The sequence below is a fragment of the Solanum pennellii genome, chromosome 11 (genome assembly GCF_001406875.1).
Source record: "Solanum pennellii chromosome 11, SPENNV200".
NCBI lineage: Eukaryota > Viridiplantae > Streptophyta > Magnoliopsida > Solanales > Solanaceae > Solanum > Solanum pennellii.
In genome coordinates, this window is record NC_028647.1 from 45,449,427 (window position 1) to 45,458,761 (window position 9,335).

At 33.7% G+C, this 9,335-nt stretch overlaps 1 long non-coding RNA gene across 1 annotated transcript; it reads left to right on the forward strand.

The window, feature by feature from the left end:
• Positions 1 to 3,151: 3,151 nt before the first annotated feature.
• On the forward strand, positions 3,152 to 6,323 carry LOC114074940. The gene is made up of 2 exons (XR_003575322.1): positions 3,152 to 3,673; positions 5,549 to 6,323. It is a non-coding gene; the product is annotated as an uncharacterized LOC114074940 (long non-coding RNA).
• Positions 6,324 to 9,335: the final 3,012 nt, after the last annotated feature.

Below are 9,335 nucleotides of genomic sequence, written 5' to 3' on the forward strand. Positions count from 1 at the left end.
AAAACTACATACCCCTTTAACAAAAATTGGAGGAGAAAGCTTTTCAATTACTTCCACTTTGGCACGATCAACTTACAACCCTCTCTTTGACACCTTATGGCCCAACACAATCCCCTCCTTCACTAGAAACTGACATTTTTCTCTGTTTAGGACAAGATTAGTTTATTCTTATCTAGCCAACACCTTGTCTAAATTCTCCAAGCACCTGTCAAAGACTCTCCAAAGACTAAGAAGTCATACACGAGTATCTCCATAAAATCTTCAACCATGTCATGAAAGATAGCGATCATATATCTTTTGAAGGTGGTTGGAGCATTGCATAGCCCAAACTTCATTCTCTTGAAAGCAGATGTCCTATACGGGCAAGTAAATGTGGTTTTTTCCTAGTCTTATGGTGCAATCACAATTTAGTTGTATCCTGAATATCCATCCAGAAAACCATTTGTTTGCTTCCCCCAACAGAGAAAAGGGGAATAATGTGAGCCTCACATAATCAAAGTGCACTCCAGTTTGAGTGTATGTGTCACTGATCTCGAGGAAATTCTTAATATGCACTCGTGGTTCCTCATGAGATAGACCAGTGAATTGCCCGTTTGTGTGCAGTAGTTGCACCATGTTTTGCTTCAATTCAGACCTCCCACCAGGTGCAGGTTTCTGAATACTTGACGTAACATTGGTAGTTAGTGGGATTTCCACATCCCTCACTTTCATTTCTTCCATCATTGTTGGTAGGTCTTGATTCTCCCCTTCTTTTAGAGTCTCTAGTTCCCTCACCACACGAGGAACATGACGGTTGCGTCTTCTTTGCTTTCTCTAGTAATGAACAATTTTTTCCGGTTTAGATAGAGGCATTACCGAATCTTGGTCATCTTCCGATGCGAAAACCTTACACAACCTGCAAAAATAAGGAGCCAAGATCAAGTTCTCAACACTTGTAGAAATAATTTAGACAGTAAAAAATTAGATCTTTGTCGATTTAAAAGACCCCGGCAGTGGCGTCAAAAACTTGTTGCATCCAAAAGCACACACAGGTGCATGTGGCACTCAAATAGTACAACGACTCTTTCGAGCTAGATTATCGAACCCAAAGAACTTCAAATTAGCAAATAACAATTCTTTTATATCTAAACTAAATTTACTCAAGTGGCAAATAGTTTTAGAATTTCGTTTATCACTACTTACTACTAATTAGACGCTATAAAAAAATTAATTACATTAATCAAAAAGTTTCAACGAAGAGAATCTCACAATTAGGAAGGACATCATAGGGTTGTAGCATAGATCAATTTCCGACATAATATTGACTCATTCTAGTATTCGACGGGTTAACCTCATTATGGATTAGTAAAGTTCCTTTTACGATCAGGATCTTTCGACCTCTAATTGCCTACCATCATTGATAACCTAATTACATCATTGAGCGGGGTTAGGCAACCAATGACGACACATTTAGCATTCATCTTGCATAACAATCAAGTGTGGTATATAAGTATAAGACTATTCTATATACAAAGCATTCTTTGGTTTATCACTTTATTCATATTCCGAGTTCTAGCGAGGACAACAAATTAACTCTAATGTTGATCAAGCATTAAAATAGTAAAATAAGAATGCAAGAACAAATTATTAGATAACCCTCCCCACACTAGAAACAACTTGTATTAAACAATCAACCCTAGCTATAACCCTAGAATAGGGGACTTTAGCTACTCATAACACAAAATATCAAGAAATAATTTTTGTCAATCATACAAGAATTTATCAAGATGAAAAATGAGAAGGAAAACCCTAGAAAATATAGCAAAATCTCCTATAATGTTGTGCTCCTGTCTTTTTGGAACTTGATAAAAATATAAAAATGACAGACTTGAACTATTTATAGTCCAAATTTAAAACACGGGGCCAATTTCTGGTGTCGAAGTCTGCGATGTGGACCTGTTCCCTCGCCTATATTTGTGCATAGGTGAAACCATTCCGCATCGCACTTCCATCGTGGATTCCTCTATTTTGTGGAATTTTTTTCTGCATGGACGAACTAGCTCCGTGATGCGGAGGTGCTCCTTCGTAATGCATTTTCCAGCTTCTTGGTCTGTTTTCTCCACAACTTCGTCTTCTATTTTCCGATATCTGTCCAAGTGACCTATTTTGGGTCGTTATTCTTTGCTCTTTGTTGACACCCAATTTTGATCCTCCACAATGTAATTAATTTTCAATCTTCTCCACTTCAAACAAGTTGAAATGATTGTTTTGAAAAAATTAAAAAAATATTTTAGAAATCATTTTCAAGACGATTTTCTTTTTTTTTTCTATAAATTATATCTCTATGTACTTGAAATATATAGATTTATACAGTTTTCAATAAATATTCAGAAAACCGTTTTTCTAAAATGGCGTTTTACTAAGTTAGCATTTTTTTATTTAAAAAATGATTAAGATCATATGTCAAGACGATTATTTTATATTGTCAGAGTTAAAGAAGCTTAATAATTGATTGGATGCATAAGTTATTATTACTAAGATACTAATACCATCTCTTTGCCTTTTAGCATTTTTTTAAATTCAGTCTAAGCCCAATTTAACCAATTCCAGTACCAATCCCATTATCAGCCCAACAGCAATATACATCAGCAGCCCATTCCTTTCATTTAAAACCAATTCCAAAAGGCCCACCTACACTAACAATACAATATTGGAAAAATTACATAAACTAATACATTTTAAAAAATAATTACTGATTTTAGCGATACTTTTTGTTTATTACTATTTATAGCAATGTTTTTGTTAAATCTGTAATATGTATTAAAAGTGAATTATGTATGCAATATATATGAATTACAATTGTTTTTTGAAATATATTATGTTTGTTTTGTAAAAAGTTGTCACATTGTATTATAAGTGTATTAAAATGTGTGATAAATGTAATATTCATCATTAAAATTTGTATTATATGTGAATAATAAATTGGTCTTTGTAATATGTATTAAACTTGTATTATAAATGAATTAAAAATAATCAAGTAAAAAAAATATTATTGCTATAAATGATAAATATTTTTTTATTATAGCATATTTAGGTAAGTTTCACTACAATATTTACAGCAACGCATATATATATATACACAATAGAAGTCCAACTGACCCGACCTGGTATCTTTTTTTTCCCAACAATTCACGACCCCAGCGTCTTCTTCAGACGCGAAAGAACCTAGAATGATCCAGCAGTCCCAGAAATCGCGACCCCAACCCAGAAAACGCGTATCATACGCGAACCCAGCAACAGCACGTGCTCTCTCTTTTTCCTCTCGTACGAGTAATGTACTCGATTTTCCAGATGTCTCCATCTTGACGCCTCGCTCGTCCTTGCTCGAAATCAAACAGTCCTTGCAAATTTTTTCCGTTGAGAATGGTACATTATAGCTCACACCTTATCCTCTAAAAATTTCAAAATTTCCTGTAGTACCACATCGATTCTAGGCTGTGATGTTGAGATTTCTCAGCCTCTATAAATAGCCTCCTTCTTACTGTTTTAAGGGATTTCCGGAGTCCAAAGAATACCCATAAAATTTTGGGAAGTCTTGGTCCCATAGTTCAAAATTTTAAAGCGTTTTGTGGCTTTCGAGTTGAAGAGGTGGAGTCTTCTTCACTCGTTGTTTTGGTTTGCTGCCCAGGACCAGGTAATCTTCTTGTTATTTCTTCAATCTTTGCTTTCTGTTATATTGTAGAATCGTTGTTTGTTTTATCAGTTTTTTTTTAGATTCAATGTGTTTAGTAAAATAAGTGTGATGTTTATGTGAATGACAATAAAAGTTTTCATTATCTTGTTAGACTTAGTTAAGTCAATTTTGCAGAATGTGTAAAGTTTGTTGCTCTGTCGATGGATGTTTCCTTATGATTTAGAGATGTGAATGTGATTCTTTTACTTAGTCGAACTTATAAATCTATATATGTGTGATTCTAGTTACGGTTATTATTTTCAACTTTGAAATCCATGTCAAATAGTTGCCACTAGTTTCCTTAAGTACTAGAAATGATTTCTATTTGTTCCTCTTATCTGAGAGTTCATTGTTATTTTTTTCTTCCGACGGGTTTTATAATCATGGTTGTTTCCAAGAGTCTATTTACTTGGTCTAAGGTCTCTTTTGGTAACTACCTTTTTTGACTTAATCTTTTATTTCTCTATTTGTTGTTGTAAAATTCAAGATTCATAGTGAATTTTTTAAGTTGTTTCATTCCTCATCTAAGTTTTGATCTTCTTTTCGCTTAAATACGTGATTGGAAAATATGATTGTATCATTTTTTGGTTTAAATGTGAAAGAAATATGTTAGGATTGGACAGTGAGTGTCTTCCCCTATTTCTGATGGTTTTCTCCCCTCTCACTGCCCTCTTTAAATGCGTACAATTAAGAATACAAGTTGTGTACTTCTCCGGATATAAATGTTTGGTATTAAAATACTATGTTGAACTTGTTGGTTCTTAAATTGCTTATTTATAGTATTGCTAAAGTGTTGAAGTTTCTCTTTGTTTTGCCAAAACTTTTCTATCTTGTTGGAAATTGAATAGTGATAGAAATATGGACTGATTTTCTTTAGTTGTACTTTAAAATCTTAGTTGTTGGACAAATACTAATTCATATGGTTTGAAGTTAATCACTGTTGCTAATCTCTTATAGTTAGGGTTGAGTTGTTATTAATGGTAACATTTGTGTGGTTAAGGTTAGCCTAGCTCAAGTCAAAACTATTTTCTTCTTTTTCGCTCGTTTATGGATCTTCTTGTTACTTCCGATTAAAATAGATACAACCGAGTCATTTAGTAATATAGTTTAGATGTGTAAGCTTCTGAAATGTGTTCTGTAGCTATACTATATCACTGTAAAATTGTTGTTTTCTGCCTTAAGAAGTCGTTTACTACCACCTCTGCTTTCTGTCAAAAGGTTGAATATGTTTTACAAGAATTAAGTTGGATCACTATCTTCCATGAGTGTGAAGGATTTTGTTTTAGAACAAATTTAATTCCAGGAGCTGTTTGGATTCTTGTGGTCTTTAGTTCCTAGTTTTTATAGTTGTCTTTGTTGTACCGTTGTCCCTAACATTTGTTTCACCAGAAGGAGTATTGCTTTGATCTTAAAATTGGAAATAGTTGTTGGTTTGTTTTATCATTGATTTTAAGATGCCTTTTCCCAGTGATATTGTATTTCCATGCCGCTGCTTTCCGATATGTTGTCTATGTTATGTGTTACATCTGATGAATCATTTCAGTTTCGTTAACTAAGCTTTGCATTCTAATTCCTTCTTATGTGCGTAAGTAGGTACACAGTTTTCTTCTTTCTGCCAGAAACTAGTTTTCCTTGGCTTAATCGATGTATTTTCTAAAAATTGATTTTTAATGACTAGCTTAGTGTCTATTAAGTTGATCTGACCTCCAATTTGTTGGTGTTTAGTTAGCTTTGAGTTCCTTTTATCATTTTGATTGTTCAAATTGGTCTCCAGTAGATTAGTTTCTATTAGAATTAGTTGTTCTCTTATCAATGTGTTATTTTTGTTATTTGCAGACTATTTTTTCCAGTGAGCTCATGAATGTGTATGTTTCTCACTTAGTTAAGTTAGATTGTGAATTCTACAGATCGTCTCATTTGGGTTGGTTTCACTTGCTCAAATGTCTTCGGATTCCTCTTTCCAACAAGTTGAATCCTAATCATTTTTTCTTCTTCTTTACTAGCTTAATCCGTCGTAGCTTTAGTACTTTAAATATTGTTGTCGTTAACTTGGACTCTCTACATGGTTATAAGTTGTTTCCTTAACTTAATATTGTTTCGTATTGATTCTAATCTTTTTTTTTCCTCTTGTTCTTTGCATGACTCTCTCCGAATGAGTCTAATGGACTCTCCTTTCTTGCATCTCCTCCTCTATAGAGTCGACATCCTCCAAGCCCTTGAAAGCAAAGCTTAATATTATTGGGTTAAAATTTTAAGAAGACAACAGTAGCAGTGGTTTCAAGTTGCTGGAAAATCAAAAAATTGGACTCAAAAGAGTCCAACTTGAACTCAACAGCATTAACAGTAGCCCAAACGGCTGGAAATCAAAATTGGACTTTTAAAAGGTCTAATTTTGAGCAGTTTGCAGCAGCCAAATAAAGGCTGAAAGTTGACAAAAATCACAGTTTTTCTCTTATCTTGTTTAGTTTAGTTTCTCTTGTTCTCTTATCATTGTGTATTGTGTTCGTTAACCTTTTTATTTTTATTAATTTAGGTGAATCCTCGGAGGAATTTTATATTATGATGTTTGTTACTTTAAAAATCTCAAACTTTCAAACTCTTTTTAATTTAACTAATTTAAGCTTATAGAAAAACTTGAGAATCTTTTATGTTCTTTCATAGTTATTGAAAAGCTTTGAATCCTTGTTTATGAGTATGAACTAAATATTTAGTTCAAATTTTTGAATATGATAAAATTGTTAAGTTTCTTAAAAATAAATTAGTTGTTTTTCAATTTAATTTAAGACTTTGTATGAATTACTTGAGGATTTTCTATATCCTTTTATTATCGTTAAACAAAGTCTTTTAATCCATGTTTATGTGTTGAATTATTCGTATGGTTCAAAACTTGACTATGGATAAAAAGGTCTCAAGTTAGATTTTATTCTTAAGATTTTTACAAGTATCGAAAGATTTTCATTCATGTTTTCAACAAAATCTTTTAAAGTAATTTAAGTTCTCTTTATAAATTAGCCAAATTTTTTAAATCCGTCGGTCAACCTCGTGTTAGCGGATTTTCTAAGATGCCTAAATTCTTTCTTAGTAAATTATTTGAACCATTACCCAAAACTCTGATTTTATTTAAATGTTTTCTTTTAAAATGTATTTTAAATGGTTTTCTTATTTTCTCCTAAAAAATAAGTGGCAACTTCCAAAATTACTTATTTTTTCAAAAACTTAACAAAAATTGGCCAAAGTTGCGAAATCGGCTTCGAAACCTTCAGTTTTCGAAATCGGGTCGTAACACTCTTCACCCTGGAATATCTAATCATATTGGCTAGAATAAGCGGCATCAATAGACTTTCAAAACTATACTCTGATACCGGAAATGTTCTCAAACTTAGCTATATATGTGAGATAAATGAGTTATTGGGCGCATAATATACGCCCAAGATCACATGCCATAAGAATTCACTGTCATGACTATGAGTGGTGTTAATATAAAGGAAAGAATTAATAGCTCAACATGTAACATGATCAATAGAACAAGCTTTTTTATTGATTTCATGAGAGTATCTTACACTTGGTGGTGAAGCTTTACATTCACTTCCAACAGAAACTTTCTTACAGTAGTTAAAAAGAGAAACAGGTTGACATTTTTCATGAGGAACAACATTACAACTTGTAGATGGATAAATGTGACATTTCAGACAGAAAAATATAGACCATTCCTTGCCTTACCAAGTGTCAGAGGGCTCTTTAGAGAAAAAATGTTAAAGTTAACTATTCCTTTGAGTTGAACAACTAAGCAATGAACTGATATTAAATTGAAATTGAAGCTACGTATAAAAAATACTTTGCAAAGAGTCAATATTGAATTCAAACAGACATTACCAATTTCAATTACTTTAATTTGTATCTATTAGGTAAGGTGATCAAGAAATGATAAGGCAGTGTTCTAAGGTTTGTGAGATTGTCTTTTGTGTAAGTCATGTGGTGAGATGCTCCTGAATCTATGATCCAGGATCCAGCAGTCAATCTATCATATTTAAATGACAAATCACATATCTTATCTTAATAATAGAAGAATAGCAAGCAAGTATACCTGCTAGGTTTGCAGCTCCACTTGACATAGTGCCTGAGCAATTAGCTCAATTTCCAACTTGCAGGGTCACAAGTAGGTTGAATAGTTGTTCATACTGGCCTTTGGACAGATTCAATGGCACTTGCCTTCACTACTCAGAATTTTCCTCACGTTGACGTCCATCATCCTTAGAAGTGTGCACATTTGCTGCAAATCCCTTACTTCTTCCTCTTGGGGTTCTTGTGTTGGTTGGATAACCATGGATCTTGTAGCACCTATCTTTAGTGTGCCCAGTTCATTTGCAGTATTCATGGAACAGATTAGATCCGTTGCCAGTGCTAGAATTTCCCCTAAAAGTGTTGGTGTTGGAACTGCCAGTACCTCTACCTATACCTCCTCTGTAAAAACTATAGTTAGTAATGTAACATGTATTGTGTTGAGGTGAAATAGAAGCATTTAGTGAGATGGATTCCACAGTAATGTGACTGATGGGCTTCATTTCCTCTGTCTTTCCTCTTGTGACAAAATGACAAATGCATGTGTCATAGTAGGTAGATTAGAAATCATGAGAATGTTCCCTCTTACGACAGTGTACATCTCATTTAGTCCCATAACAAATGTATAAGTCTTTATCCTGCTCAGCCTTATGCATTGTGATTTTTCCACCATAAATACACACACAACTACATTGAATTAACATCAGTATTATTCATTTCCTCTCATAATTTCTTCATCTAAGTATAGTAACCAGTGACATCCAAAGTACCACTGCACAAGGCTATTTGTTTCCTTCTACAGTTGATAGTTTGCAGCCATTCGTCTGGTCATATTTATCCTCCAATTCCTCCCAAAACTCATTGGTATTGTTAACGTATTGCAAGCTATCTTGTAGATCTGGGGAGAGAGAATTTAGGATCCAAGAGGTCACCATATCATCGCACCTTTCCCACTACATGAAGGTTGGATCTGTAGGATTTGGTTTCACAAGTTTGCCATTGATGAATCCAGTTTTAGTTTTATCAAATAAGGCCCTAAGAACTGCTCGTCTCCATGACATGTAGCTAGATAGTTCCATAAAAAAATAGCAGGAAGTAAAGTAGAACCTGTATTTTCTGAGGGATGCAGGTAGAAAGGACTATTGAGATCTAGTCGAGTTGAAGTGTTGGTAGCAGTTGAGTCAGCTGGAGCATCACCCATTGAAGAAGATGAAGGTGATTATGAGGAAGAATGCGATTACTGTCAAATTGTGGAAGAAGACTCACGATGACAATGAGAAACTCAAATTAAAAAAGAGCAATGATAGCGAGATCGTCTAGAAAAAAGCAGGATGAAGAAGATGATAACAAAAATAAGAGCAAATCAAACTCAATGCAGTACTTACGACGAGCGGGAGAATCAGGAAACTCCCAGCTCTAATACCATCAAGAAACCAGCAGTATAAGCTAGGAAGCAATTACATTCCTCCATTAATGGAGGTTGAACATTTACCAACAATCATAGAGAAAAAAAATAGATATTATTGAGAACGAAAAACTTTCTTTAATCGATACAATGTATGTG